We start from the raw sequence: 27,502 nt of genomic DNA, 5'->3' as shown, positions 1-27,502 counted from the left end.
GTTTCCTGCATTTTTCGTTATACACCAAACAATTAATCAATGAAAGTTATTTGCCAGAAATATCTGGATTGTCACCCTGGACTAAAAGCGGTACACACAGCTTCACAAAGGTCCAGGGGACCAATACATGGCATTAGCGAATATAAGAAAAAAAGTTCTCATTTTACACAATATGAAATATACACCAGGCAGCATAACATACACATGTGTTTATTCAGATGGATATAGCCGCTCAGGAGGAACTCGCAGCGGAGCGTCAGACATGGCGAATCAGCAAGGCAGCGACCAACTTCTTCGTCCTCGAACGCGCCAGCACGCGACGCATGGCAGTGGCTATGAAGACGAAAATTGCCACACTACAAAAGAAACAACACACTGAGAGCATATTTACAGTATCAGTGTTACGCTATGTTTCATACTAATGTTAAAACATCAGCACTTAATTATATTCAAGATTATGGTATGGAATATGACCACATAAGAAGGTCAGGCAAAAAAACGCAAATTACAGTTGTATAAGCATATTAGGAGACATACATTGACATTGTCATACGTACAGTGGTAACTTTTCGCACCACGCCGTTCCCATTTATGGAGACTGTACCTTTAAAAACGAAGCCAGAAGAAACCAAAACTTCACACTATTCACAAAGCCGCCGGATCCCAAAGCAAGCCAAATCAACGCTTCGAACTTTATTGGGCGCAGTTGAAGCACATGCCGCCGCCGATAACGCACCGACATGCTGAAGCCTGGTTCTACTGCAGTGCCACTGGCCGCGTGAGGCACATGTTGTTCTAATAGCGTTGGCTCAATGGGCGCAGTTTACTTTGAGACACACCAGAGTCAATCTTGGAACTGCACACAAGTGAGGAACGAAGCGCTGCACCCGAGCAAAGTTTCCTTCTTTTTTTTTTTTTTTTTTTTTTGCTAACCGTGAAATTTAGCAAGCCGAGTTTTGTAACTTTTAATGAGGTTTTTATTGCAGTAACTCGCAAAACGTATCACTTCTACTTTTTTACTTGATGGCGGTAAAGAGTTTTAAAGAAAATGAGGCGCTGGCTGCGTTATGAATGAAAAAAAATTGTGGCAGTCCAGTTGAACTTAGTTTAATGAGCGAATGATCTGTTGGAGCAACTATATCGACGCACGCTCCTCATCTTTGGCGAGACACAAGGACCAAGGGCCAGTGAAGCACATGACCCTCACCTACTCACGTGGTAGAGCTGTGAAGCTCACGGCATTCCTCTGAGCGAGTGCAAATGCGGCGCCCCTCAACAAAGGATCGCGTGACGTGATGACGGTGCGGAGATTAGAGCTCCTGTTATAATACTGCAGGAATATCTCTGGCAGGGGTTAGTCGGAAGGTGACTTGGCCAGATATTGATAGGTCGACGGGTTGTGTGACGTCACGAGACCACGTGTCTGGTAGACGCTGCCAACTCGGTCTTTCTCATTTCAGTAGTATGGGTGAAATCATTATCGAACCCACGAGGACTCTTAGGCCATGAAGCCGCGTCCGTAAGACCAACCGATGTAGGACACAAATATACCTACGTCAATTGGCCTTTCACGTAATTGGCTAGCTTCCTGACTGCTTGGGATTGTTTGCGCAGCAATAGAGGCACTAATCAGGAAATAAAGCTCAGTCGAAAAAACTACAGAACCGTGTCAAAAATACAACAAAATATGCTGTTCTGTAGTAAATGTGAGATTTTTCTGCAGTCGTGTAGTACTTTTCTGTAGTTCTGCAGTTTTAATATAGTAGTAGTTTTCTGCTGTGCGTAGGTCTTTTGTACTTTTCAGTTGGTACTACAGAAAATTTTGATGTTACTGCGGAGGGTTTTATCACAACAGCTTTGCTGTCAAAAAACAGAAATTCTGTCGTAACATCCGAGCATTGTGTGTAGTATTTTTTTTGACTGGCAGGTACTAATTAAGCAATTCATGATTAAACGAGTAGAAAAGTGCATGTACGCGAAGAAACATCTGCTATCTCACAGACGAAACTGTAACAAACATTTTCTTTATACCCTTAAGGGGACCCTGAAGCGGCTTTGAAATGTCCGAATACTCTAGGTTGAGGACGTAGGTTATTTGTTGATCACTTCTTTGAAGTCATTTTTTCGAGTGTCCATAAACCAACGGCGCAATCACCGACTGCAAACACGCCATTCAAATCTCCAGTGCCAAGCCCTGCTGCTGGAAAGGAGGAAAGCAGAGAAACTTCGCTGTGAATACTTTGAGGAGCGGGAGGCATTCAGCCAACCGAGGGAGCTTTCGGCACGCTCTGTTTAGACGCCCTAGCTCTGTTCCTCGCCCTGCGTACGTTGTAGACGTACGAAACACTGCTCTGTATGCGTTCGGATAAGTGAGCACGTGTATCCGCGACGATGATCGTCTTCCAACGATTATTTCTCGCAGCACCAAAAGTTCGCAGTACACCGGGACCTGCTTGGAAGAGTGCTTGATTTATCGTGTTTAACGTCTCTAAGCGACTCAGATTATCAGAGACGGCGTAGTAGAGGGCAATTCAAGCCGACCAAAAGAAATGTAATCTTCTCGAAGCATTTTCGTGACTGTGACTACTAATGCGATTTATGCAGTGCTCTTTAAAAAGTCCCGGTTGAACCATGAAGCGGAACCTTCCATATATTTTCGCACAAAACAGTCATCTCAGTCTGTATTCTAAAGAGCGGCCTCTGTTAAGGAAGGAAAATGGAGGTAAGGGACTAATTTGTATGTCAACCGTTGCGTTAAGCGTTGATAGCGATCATTTCACAAGTACAATGACGCAATGGGATGGGCAGACAGCATCGACACGTGGCAGTACTTGCGTGACTCGTTTTCTTAGACAAGAATACACGCTCTTCTATGTTAAACATTGCGTAACTCGTCAGCCGCACGTGCTAATGTATTTTTTTTTTTTTGCGAACGCGCAAGTGATCCCCTTTGCTGTGCCGCAGGTTGTGACGTCTTTCCGGGATCGTCTAGAGTACGGCACGTGTCTCACATGCTCAGGAAACCCTGCGGAGCGTTAATAAAAGATCAGGAGTGTACTACGCAGCTGCGTATGGGCGCATCCAGGTCTACATAGAGTGTATCGAACGAGGTTTGGTTCAATGCATCCAAGCAAGCAATCATCGCATTTGTTCATAGATGTTAATTTCCACCCGTTGCTGCCGCGTCGTCAGTGATAGTTACCCTATTCACACGAAAACATTTTACGCAGGTCTCTCTGTTTGGGAGCGCCAACTACATGAGAAATGTCACTGGCGCGGTCTTTACCAGAAAACACGTTTCAAAACATGGTTTTCTCGTCAAAGTGGGACCGCGGTGGAGTTACAACTTGGCTTCCAACATACATGAGCCGTCGATTCACTACACTTATAGCGTGAACTTACAAAATAGAAACGGTTCTGTACGTCCTCTGAATGTGCCATGACTCAAGCTGCATTCTGAGCAGGTTTGACATAGGTCAAGAAATGGGCATGGGCAGGACATGTAGTGCGAAGAGAGGATAACCGATGGTCGCTGAGGGTAACAAACTGGATTCCAAGGGAAGGAAAGCGTAGCAGGGGGCGGCAGAAATTTAGGTGGGCGGATGAGATTAAGAAGTTCGCAGGGGTCAAGTGGAAGCAGCTAGCACAGAACCGGGTTAAGTGGAGAAATATGGGAGAGGCCTTCGCCCTACAATGGGTATAGTCATGATGATGATGATGATGATGATGATGATGATGATGATGATGATGGTGGTGATGATGATGTGGTTGGAGATCTCCAGCACAATGGCTCCACCACTGTCTCGCATGCATCGCAGAGCTGGCTCGGCAACCGCGCTTCCCTCGCTGTTAATTTTTTGTCTGATGCAGCTTTGTACTGCTTCGTCCTTCGATAAAATTTCCCCAACGTACAACGCCTGCCACTCAAAGCAGGAATTTGGTACGCCATGCCTTGTGCCCTTTTTGTTTAAGAACAGTGATCTTCCAGGTGGAGCACGAGGCGTACGATGGTGGCAGTCTGATGGTGCATTGTTCACGACCTTTCTTTTCCAAGAATGTGCGCATCGAGGTTCCGCAGAGGGCCAAGTAGTTTTGGCGAATAATGACATGCACTACTTTTCAAAATGGCTTACTTTAAACTATAGTAAACTTTAATTCAAAGCCGCTGCAAGCTGACGGCTGACCTCTCTTCACTACGGAAGTGCTCCGTCGTTTGGGGACGCATCTGGTATGGATACATGCATTAAAACATCCGATTCTCACTGGAGTGGAAATAGCATGCCACTATCGTTTTTACAACGCCGCGGAGGGTTGCAATCAGCATGCAGCACAACGATCGAGCCGCATCGGCAGCGCCCCCGGTCTTCAAAACGTCGTCACGCGATGTCTTGGCTAATCCGGCGCCACCCACGGTGAACCGCGTGGCGCCGGCTGCGTATTACTGCTGGAAAAGGCTATTTTTGCTTTTTTTCTACCTGATTCAAATCTGATGTTCGAGTAAGCGGCATGGAAAATTGCTTACTGCTGCAAAGAGCCCAAAGTTTTGCAAAACGTGCTGCAGTGTTAATTTAAAGGTGGAGCTTAAATTTTTCATTTTTTTCTCTAATAATACTTGTATAAATATTGGGTTACTTCTTGTTTTTGTTATGCCATTAAGTGCAGAATTATATTATCTACAGCATGATTAGTTGCGATAACGAAAAATTCAAGCTTTTAAGAGAGTTTTGCGAGCACTGAGTACCCTAAATTAGCCTATTATACCACTGTAATAAAGAATGAGCGCTGCGTCTACGTATAATTTTGATTTCTGTGTCGGATAGCTGCGTTTACAAATGGACGGTCATTCAGGATTTCAAGATTAAATGCAAACACGAATGTCTTGTATGTGAGGGAGTTGGCCACGGTACAGCAAAGTTTATAGTCTCGGGAACCTGAGCAATGAAGTCTACGTCTACCACTTGGTGTTATCTCAGTCAAGAAACAGCGCTTGTCGACAAGGCTTGCGTAGTCAACTGCTGAACTTATCTTTATATCGTTCGCATTGCCTCTTACACTCGAAGTAATCATTTCCATGGCCAGGTGGAAGTGACCGCACGTTAGAGGGCAGGCGGCATCTTACTGCGTTTCGTGTTAACATTCTGACCTTTACATTATTGATAGAAAAGACATTTGAACAAGAACAAAAATAGAAAACTCCTTTTTCTGCCTCCCGGGACCCCTGAATAGTGTCATGTTCCTCGGGAGCCGTTTGCAAGACACTTCAGTACATTTCTTCTTTCTTGGACGATAAGCGTAGAGTGTGTTTCTTTTTCAGAGACGATTTCCTTGTCTGTGGCGCTTTCAGTATCACAGAGGTCAGCAGCCTTTTCTTTCCACTTATGGTGCTTTATGAAAGACCGGGTTGCAAAAGTGAGCCTAAATGGTGTTAGCCAGACACGCCGTGAAGTCAAGTATTTATTCGGACAACAACACGAGCACAACAAGCAGCAACAGTTCACTGGCTTCGTGTTATAAAGGAATCCTGAGTTCAATTTAAATATGCCATCGGCTAGCAATACAACATAGCACAAAAAGCAGTGACCGCGTACATCACAAGCGGCTCATAGTAGCGAAGTGACAACACGTTTCCTAAGCGTTTCACCGACACAACGGTCATCTCCAACAAGATCGGAAGCTGCCATACATCAGACGATCCGGCTTCCGTTATCACGAGCGTTGCGCCTTGGTAGCACAGGTGAACCAGCATCACTTTGTTGTAACGGTGATGCACTTTGAACTTCAGTTGCAAGTGGACAACAATCACCCTGAGACGACACTGGCTAGTCTGATGCGAGGGCAATGGAACCTTCGCTTTCGTGATGGTCACTTGCGAGGGGTAAATATGTATTACTTTCGTTTTCAAAGTCACGCTTCCCATATAAATGTCAGAAATGGTCAGCATGCACAAACCTCGCGTCTGTCCGCCAACAACCATAGAGTATGTCACTGCCGATTTCAGATCCACCACCTTTCCTGGATGACACTTCACATCCCCTTCACGCACCGAACCAAAGTTCCTGGATCACTAGCAGAAAATACTCGAGGTGAACTCCGCTTGTTTGCAGTGCACATAATCCTGCCACTGTGCTGAAGTGAGATGGATTTTTTTATTCACTTGATATTTCAACAATTTCTTCAACTGCGATTGCCTTACTATTTTGATTGAGGAGGATATCGCAGGGTACTCGTGTGCTTGACCCCGCATGCCAACAACAACTTCTCGAATTCTTTTGAACGACACTGAAGCCTGTGATTTGTGACTGTGAGAAAGAAAGATAAATAAGGGCTGCTAATCGCTGGACAAGTGGCGAGAAAATCTTTGCGGTGAAGAAAGAAAGCTGAAGCGTCTTACATATTCCCGTTGCGTGGGTGTTGAAAAAAAATGGCAAAGTGGGCTTGTAGACACTATTCATGCTAAACTGCAGGTGCAAAGACGGCTATATATTTTACGACGTGCGCACCCATCCCAGAATTGGCTTTACCTGCATCCATTTAAACATTCGCTCAGAATGAAGCAAAGGAGATGAATTTTCATTTCTGCTAGACGAATTTGAATTTCAATATGACTGGAGTTATGCTCACTTGGACAAGGTATGCTTTCCATGACCAAATATTTAGCCATGAGACCTATCAAAGTGTTTCCTGCAATCGGTCAGACAGGAAAGAAGGTTGGCTTGAAATTCTAGTGAAACACTGGCTGAACTGTGATATCGCTCCCGAGTATACTAATCTAAATAAGAAACTTTGATGCCTGACGCTGGTATAGCCAAACAAGGTGTCCTGGGTTGTGTGTCGGCCACCTGATTCAAATGTGAATAGCTTATTGAGTACCTTGAAAGCTTACTTAATTATGCCGATGAAAACAAGTCAACTTTCATTTTCGGAAGGGATTTCAAAATTGATCTAATAAACCCTTCGTCTGCCCAGATATTACTTTCATCCGCTACGAAATGAAACAGTTTTGCGATTGCGCAAGCACGGCGACAAGCGTAGCAGCTGCAGCACTACACCCATTGATTTTTTTTTTTCAGCAACATTAATGTAAACCGTTTCCAATCTGCAGTCATTTGCAGTGACGTCAGCGACCACTTTGCCATCTATATACTTTTTATTTATTTATTTTATTAGTACCTCACAGACCCCGAAGAGCATTGGGTGAGGGGGGCAAATCGGTACAAGAATATCGTACAAAAACGCGGTACAAGTCAAATACAAGAAAGGAACACGAAATTTATACAAAACCGAGTTAAAATAACATCAGACACGAGACACGAAAAACAACGTTAAGAACAAATGAAACTGTTGTACATTTCGAACATCACTATGGCAATAGATGTATACATAGATGTTTTTTAAACTCACCAGGATCAATGAAAGAGATTATGTTGTCAGGAAGATCATTCCAGAGTTTTATTGCTCTAGGTAATGCAGAGGAATTAAACGACAGGGTCTTCCCATATATCCGGTTGAAGCTGAGTTGATTGTGTAAGCGTTGTGAAGAGCGGAAAGGTGATGCCAGAGGTAACAACGAAGGACGGGTGTGAACATATTTATGGAATAAACACAGAAGTGAAATGGAGCGACGAATTTCAAGTATCTGTATGTCATTAAGGTTTTTAAGCTGGGATACACTTGCGAGGGGACTATAATTGCTAAAAATGTACCGGGCAGCTCTGCTTTGAATGGACTCGAGCATATCTATGAGATATTTCTGATGGGGAGACCATATAGGTGAGATAAATTCCAGCTGTGGGCGAACAAATGTAAAATATGCAAGTTTTCGAACGGAGCTAGGTGAGTTTCGAAGGTTCCGGCGTATGAAACCCAATGTCCTCGACGCTTTGTTGTAGACTGCAGAAATATGAGAAGACCATGAAAGATTTGGTGTGAACTGAATTCCAAGGTATTTGTACGACGTAACCCTTGATAGAGAGGTATTATTTATAGAGTATATGAAGTTAGAAACAACATGCTTGCGGCTAAAAGTCATTGATTTACATTTATTAGGGTTAAGAATCATTTGCCAGTTTTGACACCAATCAACAATAGTGTCAAGGTCATTTTGAAGGGTCAGGTGATCAGTCTCAGAAGCGATCTTACGGTAAACAACACAGTCGTCTGCGAAAAGGCGTAAACGGGATGAAATGTTAGTGGGAAGGTCGTTAATGTAGATTAGAAAAAGTAAGGGTCCAAGTACGCTTCCCTGTGGTACGCCTGAGGTTACGTCACATAGGGATGAGGAAGAGCCGTTGACAACTGTGAATTGCTGACGTAATGAGAGAAAGTTTCGAAGCCAAGATAATGTGAGGGAATCAAGGGAAAGGGTAGATAATTTTGTAAAAAGCCGGCCATGTGCAACTCTGTCAAATGCTTTTGAGAAATCTAAAAAAATGCAATCTGTTTGCTGGTTATCATCCATGTTGAAATGCAGGTCAGTAGTAAATTCAAATATCTGGGTATCACATTAGTAGCCTTTCCTAAAACCATGCTGATTTGAAAAGAAGTCATTTCGTTCCAGATGGTTGTAAATGTGAGAAGCGATAATATGCTCAAGTAATTTACAGCATATGCATGTTAACGAAATAGGCCGATAGTTATCAGGAGAGGTTTTGTTACCCGTTTTGAAGACAGGGATGACTTTGGCTTTTTTCCAGTCAGTGGGCAGTTCTCCGGAGGATAGTGATTGCTGAAATATATGACACAAAATCTGGCTGGAAATTGAAATGGTGTTTTTAAGTATCTTCGAGTTAATGTTGTCCACTCCGGCAGATGATGATAACTTTAGATTTTTAATTAGTGATGCGATACCCTCAGCACTAATGGTGATGGGCTCCATGAATGGGTAGTCAGACTCGAGAACAATTGGCATACTGGAATAATCTTCCTTAGTAAACACTGATGCAAAAAATCTGTTGAACGCAGTTGGACATTCAGTGTCAGCTAGCGGTAAGCCATCAGTATTGTGTAGTTGTATGAGGTCATGTTTACTTTCGGGAGATATAGTCTGCCAAAACTTCTTAGGATTAGTCTGCAAAAGTGACGGCAGATCATGAGTGAAGTATTTGTTTTTGGCAGCGGTAACAGCAGAACAGTACGCTTTCAAACACAGTTTATATCTTTCCAACGAGGTTGAAGAAGGAGCAGATCTAGCTATTCTGTATAGGCGCATCTTTTTATTCCGTAATCGACGGAGGGTCTTGTTGAACCATGGATTTTTTATGTCATTAGCTATTGTAATCAGAGGAACATGTTTCTCTATCAGTGCAGATAGTTTGTGTTTGAAGAGCAACCAGTTTTCTTCGGTAGATCGTTCGTTCCTTAGCGGGAAAAACACCTCATTGAAAAATGAGGCAAGTTCCGTGTTAATTTCATCATATCGTGCTTTACTATAATCTCTAATTTTTTTAGTTGTAATACCTGCAAACAAGCTCGGAACTGGAATATCAAACTGCAACATCTTATGATCGCTAAATCCGTCAAGATACATAACCGGCCCTATGGTATCGGGAGCAGTGGATAGAGCTAAATCAAGAATGTTAGAACCACGCGTATTCTGGCTAATCACTTGAAATAAATTGAAATCTAGTGTTAGGTTGATGAATTTTGTTGTAGCATGACTAGTTGAAAACAAAGAAGGCCAATCTATTTCAGGAAAATTAAAATCACACAACAAGTAGATGTTGCTAGGTGAACTGTGTTCGACAGCGGCAGCAATGCTAGACCGAAGATCATGAATGAAAGAAGTCACACAATCGGGCGGACGGTAACACACTCCAAAAAGTAAATTTGAAGATATAGTTTTGCAGGCAACCCAAACTATTTCGAGGTCTGAGTTAGAATTGATAGCAGTGGATGGTAACGTTTTTTTAATACCAAGAAGCACCCCACCCCCTCTTTTACCTGCACGGTCATGTCTGTAGATATTGTAAGCATGGGCGTCTGGAAAGATTTCATTGTCTTTAACTGAAACTTGGCTGCACCGGTGTGCAGCCAAGTTTCAGTTAAAGCAACTATATCAGATTCACTGTCTTGCAAAAAAGAGCAGAGATGATCACGTTTAGGCATCAAGCTTCGGATATTAGAAAATGAAAGGGACAGCGTCGGAGCCTGGGGGCATGACGTGGACTGAGGACAATCACGCAATCTAGGTGCATTGCCTAGCTATGGTGATACTAATATGACCGAATCAGTGGCTCGGTCATACGCATATGTTTGTTTGTCCATTCTAAGTTTATCAAATGCCAGTTTATAAGACTTGGATTGTGACTTTGCAAATTTGGTCAACTTGCTTCTAGACTCACGAGTTGTAGCGGAAAAATCCTCACGGATTGCAAAACTGGAGTGCTTCAATTTGTGGCCATTTGAAAGGATGTTCTGCTTGTCTTTAAAGAAGGTCATCTTGGCAATGATTGGTCTGTGCCTATCAGTTTTGAATTTGCTTAATCTATGAACCCTTTCAAACTGTGAAGCAGTCATAGATAAATCTAGGTGCTCTGAACAAAATGCAATGACTTTCCCTTCAGAATCTGCCCAGCTTTCGTCTTCCACATCGTCGATGCCAAAGAAAAGCAAGTTATTTCGCCGCAATCTATTTTCAGCATCATCACACCTTGAGTAAATACTAGAAAGCTGGGAAGAAATGGCTTGTATGGCATTGTCAGTTTCAAGAGAATCACGCCTATCAAGTGAGGTTGCCGTTGCCTCGAGGGCTGCCACTCTCAACGTCAGCTGCTTGACTTCTTTATCGGTAGCATCCTGCCTTTCCTTAACACCTTTGATTTCATTAAGTATTACAGCTTGGCCAGCTTCAATTCTTTGGACAGTCAGCAAGAGGGCTTCCAATGTTTCTCTTTCAGTTGCATTCAGTTGCTTGTTGAACATCCAGATAATAAAACACTTATTCATAACTTCATTGTATTACGATTATTTTAGAGTCAAGTGCTATAAACCAGGGGTCGGTCCTGGGGCCACTCCTGTTCTTAATTTATACAAATGATATTTCACTCGGTATCTCCTCAAGTATACGTCTGTTTGCAGATGACTGTGTTTTGTACAGGAAAATTAGCAATGCCAACGATGTTGCTCAACTCCAAACTGACCTAACACTTATCCACGATTGGTCTCTTAAATGTAAAATGTCTTTGAATACGGAGAAATGCGCTCATCTTAGTTTTTCGCAAAAAAAAAAAATCAAAGTCCAAGCTCAGTATCGCATAAGCAATGAATTGATCAGCCAGAAATGTACATACAGATACTTAGGTGTTATACTGACAAATGATTGTTCCTGGAATGCTCATGCAGACCATGTGGTTACCAAAGCCGGTAGGTCACTAAATTTTAAACAGCGAAGTTTAAGGTGTTCGCAGCCAAACCTCGAAAAAACTGCTTTTCTCTGTTGTGTTCGACCCATCATGGAATATGCGTGTATTGTATGGGACCCTGCACATCAGGTATTAATTAACAAACTCGAGAAAAATTTATAATAGAGCAGCAAGGCTCGTCTTGGGGAGGTACGGGCGAAGGGATAGTTGCACAGCAATGAAAGAAGAATTGCAGTGGGAACCACTCGCTTCCCGTAGAAGAACGTTGAGGCTAAAATTGCTGTACTTAATAATTCACGAAAAAACGGGGATTGATTTTGAAAGTTATTTAAAACAGCCGTTTTACATTTCTAAACGACATGACCACTCTCTCAAAATTAGGGAGTACCGTACCAGGACGAACCTCTTTGCAAATTCATTTTTTGTTAAAACAGGGCAACAGCGGAACCGGCTTTCCGAAATGCAAGTGTGTTCTGCAAGTGAAGATGTATTTTTCGCCAATCTGTAACCCCCCTACCATAACACCTTCGGGCGATTCGGGGTACCTCTTGAATAAAGAATGAAGAAAAAAATTTGCGGTAAAATCCGTAAGCCGCGGATCAATAAAGAAGGATCGCCTCAATCATTGTAAATTGCTAGAGAAGATAGATGGATATAGAGTGCGGGGGAAACCACTCCTCATTTGGAATCTTATCTACACAATCGCTTTCAGGGTGTGGAAAAAAATTACGTTTCTTCTTTTCGCACAGTGACTGCAAGGGTCCCACAGGGAATTATTCTACGGTATTTCCTCTTCATTCTATTTATGCAGGCAACACGAGTGTCTTTTTTTGCAGCAGTAGTATTGAATCTTTAGCCCCCGTAATTAGCAGAACATTGTATGTCCTAAAAACTGTAGTGAAAACCTCTTTTAATCACCAAACACAAAACACACAAAAAAACGAAAGCCCTAATTTTCCATGCTCGACATCAGTACACATGTCAAGTTTTCGGTCAAGTAAAATTCTTGCACGGAAATTGTAAACACTCTCAAAACACTTGGAGTGTGTTTGAACAGACATATGGGCTTGACGCCCACTTTAACTTGGCCTTGTGTTGCCTTCACAAATGTGTCGCTTTCCGCCTTCCACGATTGTATTTATGTATAAATATTTGTATATATACATATGGTGTATTTTTATTTTGTTATTGTTACCGGTAACGTAATTTTTTTTTATTTTCTTGACTGCAATATACCAGTCCGTGTAGTCATGGACGTACTGTTTCTGTATATCCATATATATGTTGTATACCCCATCTTGTAACCGATGTAAAATAACTGTTTCCTTAAGCCACCATATGCTGTTCCTACCAAATTACCCCAGATGTTGTTTTCCAACACTGTGTGCTGCCTTTGCTCTGTACTTAATTTCCTTTTCTGGGGAAGGGGGGGAGGGGAGAAGAGAGGCTTAGAAGCGAACTCTTTTTTACTTTTTTGCCTGGGCCTAAGCACATTGCTTTGACGTACGTAAATACACTTGACTTTACTACCTCTGTCAATAGGCCATCAGGTGAACAACGATCGCACTGTTTCAATCGGGGTTTGCGCAGGATTTGACGCGGCTATTTCTACTTCCAACCATTTGAAATAGGACTCAACTGTGAAAAATAGCATTGTCATTTTTTTCCTCAAAGACAAAGTATACTCTCTTCCAACTGCTTCTGCCCCACTTCCAAGATAAGCATGGTGTAGTACCCACAGATTTTGCCCTTAGGTAAATTTCGCACTGTTTCACAGTTTGTTCTAGACAGTACTCGGGGAGGGGTATCTGCGCGTCCGCTGTGGGCCTTCCAGCTGCCATGAGACAGTTCTACACAAGGAAAGTAGGCCTGCGATGAGACCTAGACTGTGACTACTGCAAGTGGGCGCTAGACAACCAGTTTATTGGCAACTTATGCGAATTTTTAAGAGACACAAGTTCACAATCCTTCTAACTTTTCCCCACCTCCCGCTCCCTTTTTCACTATGTCTGATGGCAAACGTCTTGAATAAAAAAGTGCTTTCATCGGTTGTAGCTCCGACGTGTTGTTCATGTAACAAGAGAGAGAGAGAGAGAAAGCTGGCTTTCTGGATCTAACTTCAGCCTCACATGCGCAGGTTTTTACACCGTTAATTTGTGTACTCACTAATTGAAGAAATGTCCACATGGCCTCAAGGTTCCTCGCATACCGTGTAACCTGGGCCTGTCAACATCGCCCAAACTTTCCTCCCAACACCTCACTCGCACTGGAGACGAGAGAATATGCGCTGTTCAACCCACACATGGGTGACCAGCGTCGCCTAGTAGAACGAGCCAGTGCATGGCCCTCAGTACTGGAGGTAAGTACGAAGGGCCCCGCCCGTCTTCAGCAGCTATTTTCTTTACGCCTGTTAAATTTTCACCCCCTGCCACAGGCAAAAAGCTGCCACCTACTCTCACTCTGAAGGCAGCGGTCCCTAAAGACGCAACTTATCGACAATGCAGCAAGCACCCAGGTTAATCACGCGGTTCAATTAGGCTAACAAAAACGACCATGTGGCTCCTTTTCGACAGCAACGATTGTCAGCACAGCTAGCTAAAAATGATACCATGCACTTAGTTCTGGCAGTTTTCTCAACGTATCTTTTATTCAAGACATTTTGTCTTAATGGGCGGAAGGATCAAGCATTTTGTATATTAACTATCCGCTCACTCACAAGTAAGGTCCTGCCTTCGCATTCACATTAATCAATTATAAAAAATATCCATGATTCGTCTGTGCATTTTCTTCTTACAGCATATTTACTATACAGTTGTTGAATGCCTGCATAAATATGTTGCAGCCGCCAAGCGCCCCTAAATGGAGATATTTTGTGTAAAGCCGTTTTCTCGTGGGCGATGACGAACATTTCAGTGGCGTCAGTATTTTGAGAATGTAATTTCACATATTTCACACAGCTGGTAGCAGTTCAATCATATTATTACCTGCCACTTCCATAGAATATATTCGTCGCTCAATAAGCAAAAGCTTATTGCTAATGAATGAATTGAAGCGAAAGCGAGGTTTTCGCAGGGGTAACACGATAAAGCAGGAACGGCACTTTGGCGCGTTAGTACGGCCCCATTCGCGAACCTATTTGCGCGCTGCAGATGGAAATAAAATGATGAGAATGCATGAAATTAATATGCATTTTACACTACTCCTCAGAATTATGTATGCTAAAACGAACCGTATCTGGGTGTTCTAAACAGCGAGAAAATCATTCTCTTCTAACGAATGCCACCAGACAGGAGGAGGGTTACTCCTGCTGTGGCCGAGATAAGAGGCTGAAAAATACATGGGGCGGACAATTTCTGCGATTGTTTGCGCGTGGCTAAAAATTTAGTCACACGAAATGAACCCTACATACCTCAAATGTCTACGACGTCCCAGGACACCGTAGGCATATCCGCGAACACTTCCCTGTAGATATTGCCCTCGGACAATGTTAGACAAGGCGAAAGAGCACACAGGCAGAGTGCAGTTTTTTCTTCCGCTCATCCTTTATCTTGAGGTATTTGTTTGCTATGCCTTTGCAGTATGAGCCACCTCATGATGTACATTGTTGCCTGAGCAGCCAGATAAGAAAGATGGGTTGTAACAGTATTCGTACATTGCTCAGCAAAAGGTTGTCTGAAATTTAAAAAAACTTGACGGCTTGCTCCACCTTATCATTAGTGTAGTCGTGAAAGAACAGGAAATATTCAATTCTTCACTTTCAGTTGGTTACTGCGTTTCCGCAAATAAATCTACGCATGCGTTTTCTCTGGTCAAATACTTGTGCTTGTATCGGTAACTACAGTCTGGTAACTACGTATGCTTGGCCATCATTCTGAAACATGACATTACTAAGCCTTTAAGTGGCCTGCCGTCGATTGCTTAACTGCTCAAGAAAAATGCGTGGCCTGAATGTTGATGTACAACTGCTAAGAAATACGGAACCAATGTTCTAACCTAGGTGACAAAACCGAGGAGAAATGAAATGAGGTTTTAAATTTCCCCTAAACGATGAAGGTAAGCGTCGCAAGAGTTCTCGCAGTCGTCAGCAGTAAACGTTCGCCGCTTGTGGTTTTGCCTCGAACTCTACTGAGAGGCTGTTCACTAGACAGCGGCTGGCAGAACAGCGTTCTGAGAACCATTTGCGATTCTGGGAACTGCTTAATAAAAAAACGCAGTTTTGAAGAATTTTCATGACATGAGAAAGCAGTACTGCACAAGTTCTTTTTCTCTTTCGTCTCCTAGAGTTTCATCATTGGCCGGAATGAGACTCATTTTTCACCAACTAAATATCGTTTCACAGCGAGCGGCACCTTACGTTCCACCGTGAGATCATCCACCTCTCATCTACGTTCTCGTCTCCATCGTTGCGCTGCGGAGGTGAAAGCACAGCTGTGTTGCTATAGAAATGTTGCTATGCAGCTGTTCCACCAACGAGCAAGCAAGCCTTTGTTCGGGGTGGTACCCTCCGTATTAATAATTTGCCACAAAACGTTTCGCGGACACCCCAACTCCGCTTTTAAGGGCATGACTCGTCAGCAATAATGGCTGCCCTCTGCTGCTTCCCTTGAGAGCCCGGACGTGCACTTTGCTACTCCCGTAATCACTAATCGGTCATTTGGTGCCTGTGTTATGTATCACATATACTCATTAACACACCATAGCAAGGTACTGCATTACATAAAAACCACCTGACAGCTGTATTAACCAAGCCATGCGAATATGGCTTCATTGCATAACTTTATTTATTTATTTATTGATTGATTGATTGATTGATTGATTGATTGATTGATTGATTGATTGATTGATTGATTGATTGATTGATTGATTGATTGATTGATTGATTGATTGATTGATTGATTGATTGATTGAATGCGTTAACTTCCCAGAAAGAGCAGGTCTGCCTGAACTGTGGTGCACTGTTATACATATTGTGGAAGAAGGCCAGGTCGAGACGGCAAGGCAAGGGATGCCGTGTCTGGCGTTTATTCCGATGGACAAAGCCCAAGCGCGTGCCGGAGCCGGCGCCGCGGGACGATGATGATGGTATGTACGAGAGGAAGAAGAAGATCATGGTATGTACAAATGAAAGGATATCCGTGGAGGGCTCACACAATCTTCCCGGGGGGTCGAAAGCGGCCAGCCTGGCCGCTCCTAATCAACCGATGTACCGCGGCGCACAAACGGCTTCAAGCGAGATACATGAACAATTTCAGTTCCACGGTGGCGTCGGTCGGCTGGGGGATCAACAGGTGTGACTTGGTAATTACTGGGGACGTTTGGTTGATGACCTTGTAGGGACCAACATAGCGGCGCTGAAATTTATCACTAATGCCAGGGGTGCGCAGTGGTGTATAGACTTCGTCACCAGGACGAAAAGAGATCACGCGATATTCGAATCGTAGCGACTCTTGCGGTCTTGCTGGCACGCATTTGTGTTGAGGCGGGCAAGATGACGGGATCGGGCCACACGGGATAAGAACTGGCTGGTAATGATGAGGAGTAATCGGGCGTAAAGAAGAAGGAAGTGTCGAGGATTGTAGTGGGAGGTCAGCCGAAAACAAGGAAACATGGGGAGTAACCGGTAGTCCGCTGTACTGCAGTATTATAGGCGAATGTAACGAATGGTAGAACAGTATCCCAATTCCGATTATCCGGTGTGATGTACATGGATATCATATCCGATAGGGTGCGATGAAATCGCTCAGTCAGTCCGTTAGTCTGGGGATGGTAGCTTGAGGTTGTCTTATGGAGGGTGGATGAGGCACGAAGAACTTCGGATACGACTGTCGATAAGAAGGCCGTCCCGCAGTCACTTAGAAGCACCCGAGGAGCGCCATGACGCAATACAATTGACCGCAAAAAGAAATTAGCTACTTCATCAGCGGAACCAGTCGGTACAGGGGCCGTCTCAGCATAGCGTGTAAGTTGGTCGACAGCTGTTATAATCCAATGGTTACCCCCATCGGAGAGAGGTAGGGGACCATATAAGCCGATGCCGACTACGTCGAATGGCGTGGTGGGACATGGAGGAGGCTGTAGGAGGCCAGCGGACGAAGAAGTCGGCCGCTTGCGACGTTGGCACAGATGGCAGGAAGCGACGTATTTAGCTACGGTAGAAGATAGGCCAGGCCAAAATAATCGTCTTTTCACGCGGTTATGTGTTTTGTTAAAATCAAAGTCACCGGCAGTAGCGTCATCGTGGAAAGCCGCCAGTATACGTGGGCGAAGCACACGCGGCACGACTGGGAGCCAACGAGTTCCATCATGGCAATATACGTAGCGGCGTAGTATGCCATCTTCGAGCTTGAAATTGCGAAGCTGTCGGCGAAGCTTAGCATTGGGCGGGTTCGAATCGTCGATAAGGCGGTCGATGAGGGCCCGGCAGTAGGCATCAGCTAATTGCTGCAAGTGGAGTGCGTGCTTGTGCTCAGAATCGTCAAAAGAAACTGTTGTGATATGCATCGGGGGAAGAGATGGTCGGCTGTGGTCAGAGGTAGAAACGCGTTGCGAAGAAAAACAGCAGGCTGATTCCGTAAGTGGGCAGCGAGAAAGAGCGTCGGCATCTTGGTGTTGGCGACCCTATTTAAAAACGACGTCGAAATTGTATTCTTGCAGGCGTAGAATCCAGCGGCCAAGTCGGCCTGTCAAGTTTTTCAGTGAAGACAACCAGCAAAGAGCATGGTGATCGGTCGCAACTGTGAAGTGCCGACCACAGAGGTAGGGGCGAAACTTTTGAACAGCCCAGACGACGGCAAGACATTCCTGCTCGAAAATGGTGTAGTTTTTCTCAGCTGGAGTCAAGGTTCGACTGGCGAAGGCAATGACTTTCTCACGCGAAGTTGCATCGCGCTGCAGAAGGACAGCGCCAAGACCGTGACCACTGGCATCAGTGTGCAGGATGGTAGGAGCGCTGTCGCTGAAGTGGCCAAGAACGGGATTTGATGTGAGGGCGTGCTTTAGGTCGGTAAAAGCAGTGTTGCACTGTTCAGTCCACACGAAACAGCTGCACGCTTTAAGTAGTTCATGAAGTGGCGCCACAATAGTTGCGAAATGCCTTATGAAACGCCGGAAATATGACGCCAGGCCGAGGAAACTGCGCAAATCGCAGTCCGTTGCGGGCGAGGAAAGTTCAAGACCGCGCTGATTTTATCAGGGTCTGGACGAATGCCGTCATGGCTAACCAGATGTCTCAATATTTTAATTTCCTTCTGTTCAAAGTGGCACTTCTTGGTGTTGAGCTGAAGACCCGCTGAAGAAAGACACGTCAGGACTTCATTCAGGCGCGTGAGATGGTCGTTAAAAGTTGCCGAAAAGACAACAATGTTGTCCAAGTAACATAAACAGGTTCTCCATTTTAAGCCACGAAGTACCCTATCAATCATTCTTTCAAATATCGCTGGTGCGTTACACAGGCTGAAGGGCATAACATTAAACTCGTAAAGTCTATCGGGAGTTGCGAAAACGGTTTTTTCTTTGTCGCCCTCATGCATAGGTATTCGCCAGTAACCTGAGCGGAGATCCAAGGTCGAGAAATATTCGGCGCCTTGGAGAGAGTCAAGGGCGTCATCTATTCACGGCATCGGGTAGACATCTTTACGGGTAATTTTGTTTAGTGCGCGATAATCAACACAAAATCGTACCGATCCGTCCTTTTTTTAACTAATACTACTGGGGAGGACCATGGGCTTGTTGATGGACGAATAATATCGTGACGGAGCATGTCATTCACATTTTTTTCGATTACTTTTCGTTCCGAGAGAGAAACCCGATAAGGTCGTCGGCGTACAATCGAGTTACATTAAGTAATGATGTGGTGGTGTGCAACACTAGTCCGTCCCAGTGGTGGGGAAGTGGCATCAAAAATGGCTTGATGGGCTTGAAGCAATTCCGGCAAATCTTTGCGTTGGTGCGGCATGAGGTCCGGACTGATTGTCGTCGACAGCATTAGAAGAGAGACGTGCGATGAATCACGTTGCTGAGGTAGCGGGGCGGTGAGCACCATCATGGACGTAGGGTGAGCATCCACTATGCGTGGCAGGGAAGTTCCTTTAGTCAGCACGAGGGATTCACGGGTTGTGTTCGTGGCAGCTACTATCGCTGAGCCGCTGCGGAATCGTACAAGACTTGATGGGAAGGCAATTCCACGTGCAAGATGACGATGAGATGGTGCGATGAGTACATCCCCGTCAGTGATGTGTTCCGAAACAACGGTAACAAGCTTTTCGCACTGTGGAGGCAGTACGGTATCGACTGCGGCAATGAGGGAATGACGTCCTTCAGAAATGTCAGATGAAAAATCACTGTCTGTCATATGAATGACACGGTCGCCACAAGAAATTAACGCTCAAGCGGTTGACAAAAAATCCCACCCAAAAATCATCTGATGCGCACACGGTGAAAGCACATCAAACTGCACATGGTGGCGGACGCCGTCTATAACAATTCGAACTGTACACTTTGCTGAAGGATGTAGAGGGACGTCATTTGCTCCACGAAGTTGAGGTCCATCATATGGTGTCGTTACTTTCCGCAAGCGGTGGCACAAATCAGCGCGAATAACAGAAATTGCAGCCCCTGTGTCAATCAAAGCTTCGACCGGTAATCCTTCAGCTACAACAGAAATCATATTGTGCGGGCGATGAGGAGGACTTTTGGTAAGTTCGCAGAGTGCAGTTTCACCTCCGGAAACTGCCTCGCTTAGTTTTCCGAATGACGGACAGGAACTGTTGTTGCTGGTCGAAGTTGAGAAACAGAGCGGCGGTATGGGGAAAGGGACCGGCGTCGGGATACATGGGCACAACTTGGTTCAGACGAGGATACCGGCGGTGGAGAGGATCGACGAGGTGGGCTGGGAATAGGTCGTCGCTGATAATATGAGGGTACGTCACTTTCGAAGGCGTCGTAACCACGCCACTCGTTCTGAATGCGTTGACGACAGAAGCGAGATATATGTCATCGTATTCCACAGTAGTGGCACACTGGGCGAGAGGGGCGCCAAGGTGCGTAATAGGGTGGCGTAGGCTGAGCCGTCGTCACGGCGTTGATGTGGTTGTAGGGCGATGCCAGTTGGGGCGGCGGAGCAAAAGGAGGGGGTGATGCTGCGACGTGCGCCTAAGTCGATGCTGGGCGGGGTGCAGGAGGGTCGGACGCCATAGGTCGGGTGATGGTTGCCAGCTCATCTTTAATGATGTTGCGGAGACCGGCGTCATTAGATTGTACGGAAGAATGATAGCACCCGTGTCGACTGACAGGCTTGAGGGCTTGGAGCTCCTCCCGGATGATGGCACTAATCAGTGTCCGCAGATCCAGGTCAGCAGAGGTCGGGCCAGTAGCAATGCCGGACTGCAATCGGGAGGACAGCAGCTGGTCGATGCGTTGGCAGGTCGCGATAGTGGCGTCAACAGTAGGAGGATTCTGGGCAATCAGGGCATTATAAGCCACAAAATTAATTCCTTTCAAGATATGGTGCACGCGTTCAGGTTCCGGCATGGTGGGACTAATACGCCGGCCAAGTGCAAGTATGGCCTCTATGTAAGACGCGTACGACTCATCGGGACCTTGGAGGCGAGAGGCGAGCTTGTTGTTCGCGACCTCAGTCCGCACTGCTGGGTCCGCGAACTATTGGCGGAACTGCTGCTTGAATGTGGTCCAGTTAGTGGTGTGGGGTTCGCGGTTAATAAACCAGGTTCTGGCGACCTCAATGAGGTAGAAAGAAACATTCAGAAATTTTAGAGCATCGTCCCACCGGTTGTAGTTACTGCAGCGTTCATAGGTGTCCAGCCAGTCATCGACGTCTTCATCGCGACGACCAGCGAACAGCGGCGGGTCGCGCTGTCGTGTGGGCACAGTCGGAGGGGGTGGTGCAGCCGAGTTAGAGGGTCCTGCCGATTCGTGGGTACTCTCGGTAGACATAACGATGGTGGCAGGCGATAAACAGCGACCGGAACGTAGCTCCAGCGAGAGGCAGGGCACAAAACGGCAAGGGGATCAAGTCTCACTTCCACCACTTGTGGAAGAAGGCCAGGTCGAGACGGCAAGGCAACGGATGCCGTGTCTGGCGTTTATTCCTATGGACAAAACCCAAACGCGTGCCGGAGCCGGCGCCGCGGGACGATGATGATGGTATGTACAAGAGGAAGAAGAAGATCATGGTATGTGCAAATGAAAGAAGATCCATGGAGGGCTCACAATATCATCATTGAATCAATCATAAACTACGAGTGACAGTCACACACATGTTCAAGAATGTGGACGTAACTCTAACTGAATTATTCCTTGGGACAACTGCCCTCGTTTATTTACTGTTATTCATTTGTGCTCGTGTTATAAAATTTCGTCTTACTGTTATCCAGTTTTGCTCGTGGTATAAAATCTTGACTTTAATCCCGGCATCAGTCTTCCTTTCGATGCAGATAGCTCATGGCTTTAAAAATTTATGCCAAAGAAAAACAACGAGTTGTGATCCGGTTTTTATAGCCGGAAGATGTATATGGAGCCGTATTTCATCAAAAGCTTTCGGCACAATATGGTAGTATTTTGCCAGGACAGATTACGCGCTTACGAGATAAGTAAAAAATTCCAAAATGGTCGCACGAGTGTTATGCATGAGGAAGAAGCCATACGATCATCTACGTCCGCAAACAATGACAACATTGAATGTACAGGTGACAAGGTTCTGTTAGGTGGACGAGCGAATATTCATGAATTGGCAGGTCATCGGGAAATCATTGACGATTCGGCCCACGAAATAATTCCTAACAGTCTTGGTTTTCATAAACTCTGTGCAATATTGATACCAAAACAGTTCATATGGCGTTGCACAATATCAGAAATATTGTGCAGCGATGGATCGAGTGCGTTTAAAAACGAGGAGATTTTGTTCAAAATTGATGTTAAGTTCAATTTCCTATTTGTATTGCAATAAGATTTACAGGTACATTGCGGGCAATTTCTGACTCATTCTTTTATATGGAGACATGCGTATGTGATGTTGCGTCTCCATCCGAGAAATGCGAAATAAAAATAAATGCGCTAAACGTAGCTAAGATAAGCTATGTTTATGGAGTCTAAGTGAGGGTAGAAGATTCCTATAGGAGGTTGCATTCTGATGTCGCCCTCTCTATCGAAGGCGAACCTCCAGTTAGCAGCGACAGCCAAAGCGGCCATTTGACGTTGTCTTGTGACGTCACGCAACCCTACGACCAATCAGTGCCCCATCGACCAGCTGCCGCCGGCCACAGGCATGCATGCGAGTTTTCGCTCACAATGCCGATAACGTATTTTCTGGATAACAGAGCTTTAACGCTACCGCAAATAAAAAGTGGCGGATACTTACGCGAACTGTTGAGGCGAAGCTGCAGTCGCAAAAGAAGCATTTATTTCGCTCTACTTTAATTGCATTCGCGTTGCGTCTCTCGGTTTCATTCAGTCGTCATGTCTTCGCTCCGCTGCTACGAGCTTCCCATGGAGGACGGACATAAGAAAAGGCCTTCTGAAAAGCGGAATCGGGCGTGTGTATATGAGCGCTTCCTGGCGACCGTTGAGTGAAAAGTAGAGTTATAAGTGGGCGTGGTTGTTGTTGTGGGCGGTGGGTTTCTCTCATGAGCTTACGATGAATGCCGGTCTGTAGACTACAGAGGGTGGTATGTGCGGAGCTGAGGTGGGAAGGCTGGATCCCAGCGCAACTTCTAGAGCATGAAGGTTTCAGTACTTTGCTCATCGCCAGCATTTTCGCCAACTTGTTAACGCCGAAGTGAAATCTCTAGTTACGCCTTTTTTATATTTATCGCCAAGACACCTGTGCTGCCCCATTGGTAACCACTGTGCCTTTTCCGACAAAGGACGCGGGGCGAAATAGATGAATACCATATAACGAGAACAGCACCGAATACAGCTCCATTAATCACAGAACACGATTCACAATTAAGCAAAGTTCTTTCCTAGCACCCTCCCAAAAGCAGCCCGTTTTGTTACGGCGTCGGCGTCCTATACGCAGAACACGCCGCCGAAGTGCTTTGTCGCTGTCTTTACTAAGGTTAGAGATGCGCTAACAAACTTCCTTTTTCCGAGTGCATCATACATTAAAGGCCAAATAGGAAGTCGAATCTTCTCGAACAACTCAACCTCAGTCCATAATTACTAAAATATCTAGTCCATGCAGAACAAAAGATCTATATACCGCCTAAGTCGGATTACCTCCAAAACTCCTAACTACAGAAAAAGGCTAAGGTTTCAACTTCCCCCTTTACAAACTTCGAAACATGATATCTTTTAGGCGTATTCGTTTTGCATCACTATTAGAACAGAGTTGTATGCCAGTGATTTTCTTCTCCTGTGTGCAGCCCTCGACAATGCACCAAAAATGGCATGTTCGAGGTAGTGGCCTCCATGGAAAGTTAACATCGGAGGTGAGGTAATCGGAACCAGTTGATGGCCAGCGAGGACTAAAAACACCATGCATAATGTCAGTGCTGGCTCCAAGATTTTCAGACAATATGGGTACCTGGTAATCAGGGGTAGAGGAAAACGAGTGTGCACACGCCGCAACTCGAGCATTCCTCTCCCGGGATCCCTCATTACTCCCCTCAGAAGACCACCGTCAGTGCCTCACGGCATATCGCGAGATACTGCAACATGTGCGCTTAGCGAGACAAACATTTCCAGCACCTCCTAAAGGACTTGATAAATTACAGTGTCACCTTAGGCTTTAAAGTCATTATCCTGCAACAGCCCAGCAAAACTGCACAAAATTACTCAGGGTATTTTCTGGCCTGAATGCACATCTTGCGGCCAGAATACAGACCTTTACCATATGACAAGTGTTTTTTCAGAAAACGAAGCCATACCTCGCAAAAAAAAACCAACGTGGAAGGGTTGGAAGGTACAAGGATTGGGAGGTAGCCCTGTTCAACTCCGACCTTGCGGCATCGGCCAGTGGAGTCCCGGACTGAGAACCCGACCAACCCTGCCGTTAGCCCATAACTCAAAAATGTTTTATGATACTACTACTTCGTTTTGCCAAAGCACGAGTGCACTTTTTGAAGCCAAATTATCTTCTTTACAAGGTTGAACCTTTATAATGATGGTCGCGGAGTGAACTATCTATTCAAACAATCTGAAACAAGCGTAAAAAAAACGTTATCATGATCACATTCAACCTAATTCTAAACAACTGTAAGCAAGTATAAAACATTATTTTAAGCATACATTTATTCTCAAACTGTATTCGTATTTTTCCCAGAAAAGTCTGGAGCCTTCATTGTTTGTATTCGTCTCTCATAGCCTGATCCGCTTTGGAACGTTAAACCATACAAACCAAAGCAAACCAACCATTGTTTATATTCCTTTAACGGCTCCTCGTATTTGTTTATGCTCATGGCCAGCATTCTTCTATATCATTGTTTTTGTATGATCAGGGTTATCTGGAAGGAATACAGTCACACTGACATTTATGCTATCTGATATTCCCCTTGTTATCTTTAGAGCTTTATTTGGAACGATTTCGACAGTACGCGCCAGCTTTAAATTGAACGCTACCAAAAGCGGTGGCGATTCTGGTCTTTGATGACCGCTGAGCGCAATTACTGCTATCACCGTCATTGTCCAATTCTGCGTCAGCAAACTTTTGCCCATTCAAGGGTTCATCCCAGCACTGACGTTGCCTCCACCACACGACATGCCAGCTCCCAACACGCATAGCAATCACTGCCTTTGAAAAAAAATCTCTCGCATTAGTAAAAACGTTTGCCCAAGCGTTCCAGGCTCCACATAGTTGGTGTTTCTATATAACAACTGGCACTAGCAGAACCCACTCGCCTTACGCACTAGAATACCATTGGCGCTATAATCGGTGTGACTGTTTCCAGCAACACCGATTACCAAGCTAACCCAAGAGAAAGGCACTCAACTTCTGAGAAACAGCACCTTTGAGAGCATTTCTAGGTTGGTGCAATTAATTTACAAACTGAAAAGTTATATCGCAAAAAGAAAGACGACTACACACAGACACTGGGGCGACACACAACACGAGCGCTTGTGTTGTGTATCGCTTGTGTTCTGTATCATCCCAGTGTCTGTGTGTGGTTGTCTTTCTTATTGCGATATAACCTTTTTGGTTTACAATTATGCATCAACTCCACCAGAAAGAAGGTCTATTGTAATCATCATTGCCTATTACTCTTCAGGACATCCACTCTATCAGCTCATTTCACTAGATGCTCAGTTAGTCAGACTGGGAAATTGCAATTTTTCTTAATCCTATCTGTGTAATTCCGGTCCTCTTATTTTCCAAAGCATTCGTGAAAAGGGTGAGCTACTATTGTGCTGCTGCAACTTGAGCCTCGGATTCCCATATGGCGGAACTCGATCTGTTACCGGTATTCACAATCGGCACACGTTCAAGAAGATGGCGCGCAGTGAGCCAAAGCGTACCATAGTGCAACCAGCTGAAAGCCCAATAATGACGGAGAGATCTTCGAAGCCTGCGGAGAGCGTGTAACGTAGCACGCATTAAGTTTTGCCTCATACATTTCGCTCAAAAGCATGCACGGCGGCACGTGCCGGAACAGATTAAACAGGTACACTCTCGAAGCTTCCGCCTATCTGGACCGAACGTGATGCGCTCGTCGGTTGGAGAGCGAGAAAGCGTTGACACGATGGAATTTATTGAGTGAATGAGCCTTGGGAAAATACGGAAAAAAAAACTGGCGTGGCACCTTTAAGCGAAGGTCGCATAGCACTGCGCCAGCCGTACAGAGCAGCAAAAATGTAGCTGCGAGATTGAGGCCGTTGAAACTGCTTCGCAGTTATTGACTTACTTTACCACACGTTTTCTTCAATGTTTGCTCTACTGCTGAAATTATGTACTTAAGCTGGCATTCAATATCTGGTATGAACGTGGAGGGGCACTCAAGACCCATCCTAAAGTTCCTGGCGAGTTAACGTTAATGGTTGCCGTCAGGTTGATGTCGGTTCACCTGGTAGATCCTCGTTCTCGTACATTTACTCGCTCAGTCACTAATTCCTCACTTTTGCTTCTACTGCTCACGCATGGAAACTAAAACATGGTCGTAAGTTACTTCAGTTAATGAAGGACCACTCGACATCTATATAAACTCTCGCTTAAGGAAGCTGGTCTGAGTCCGAACTCAAAATCTTCTAGAACTCGAGTCCCCTCTCGACCTATAGTTGGCAGTCGATATACTAGGACCTTCATTGCTTCGGCGGTATGTGTTACGTCACGAGACCCAATAACATGGCGGAGTTTGTGTGCAGCTTCCAACTCCAATACCTGCCAATTTGAAGAATATACTTCGTAAATTCCTCACGATCTAGACGGGGGGGGGGGGGGAAGAAAACAAACACCCTACATGTAGCCACAAATAAATTTTCAAGTGATTCTGCTGTTGCCCAGTTTGTCTCTTCAAACATTTCCCGTGTAGGTTTGAGCAAACAACGTTCCAATCTGATGTCATTTTACCACCAGCTGAGTGTCTAAAATATTTTCAGCTTTTTCTCTAATAAAAGGTATTACCTTAAATTGTGAAGAAACCATCTTGCAATCGTAAGACTCATCAAAATTCGTGCATATTACATAAAATTTTATAACGTTGACCTATATTCAGCTCAGGCAGCTAGTTCGAGATGAGAAGGGGAATTGGAAACCAAACATAAGACTGCTGGCTGTCACAAGACCACACGGCACGCCCAAAATGGCCGACGCTGCCAATTGTGGCACCTACTGTGTGAAGAAATCGAACCGTCCGGGATTTTTGGATTCAGTTCCAACACAGCAAACTAGGCCACGCAGGCACATTCCTAAGGCTTATTAAAGTTTAGTTCTATATGCATGTCGTGTGGTCGTTGTCATAATATAGTATCTTATGTTTGAGGTAACAGATGATAAAGCTATCACAATATGGATTAGGCTGGCAGCAAAAGGTACGTCATCGAACATAGATCTGTAGGGAGAGCCGCATAGACTGAAACCTGCAGGGCGGAGCCTTATTGTTCTACCAATATTTTCGGACTTTTTAAGTACAGCCATGCAGAATTTTTTTAAGTTTGAAGACCGTAAGACATATAAGTAAATTCTTGGTTTCATT

Source organism: Amblyomma maculatum, chromosome 3 (assembly GCF_055883805.1).
Source record: "Amblyomma maculatum isolate TAMU_Amacu chromosome 3, ASM5588380v1, whole genome shotgun sequence".
In the NCBI taxonomy this organism is placed as follows: Eukaryota; Metazoa; Arthropoda; class Arachnida; order Ixodida; family Ixodidae; genus Amblyomma; species Amblyomma maculatum.
Note: the sequence above shows the minus strand (reverse complement) of the source record.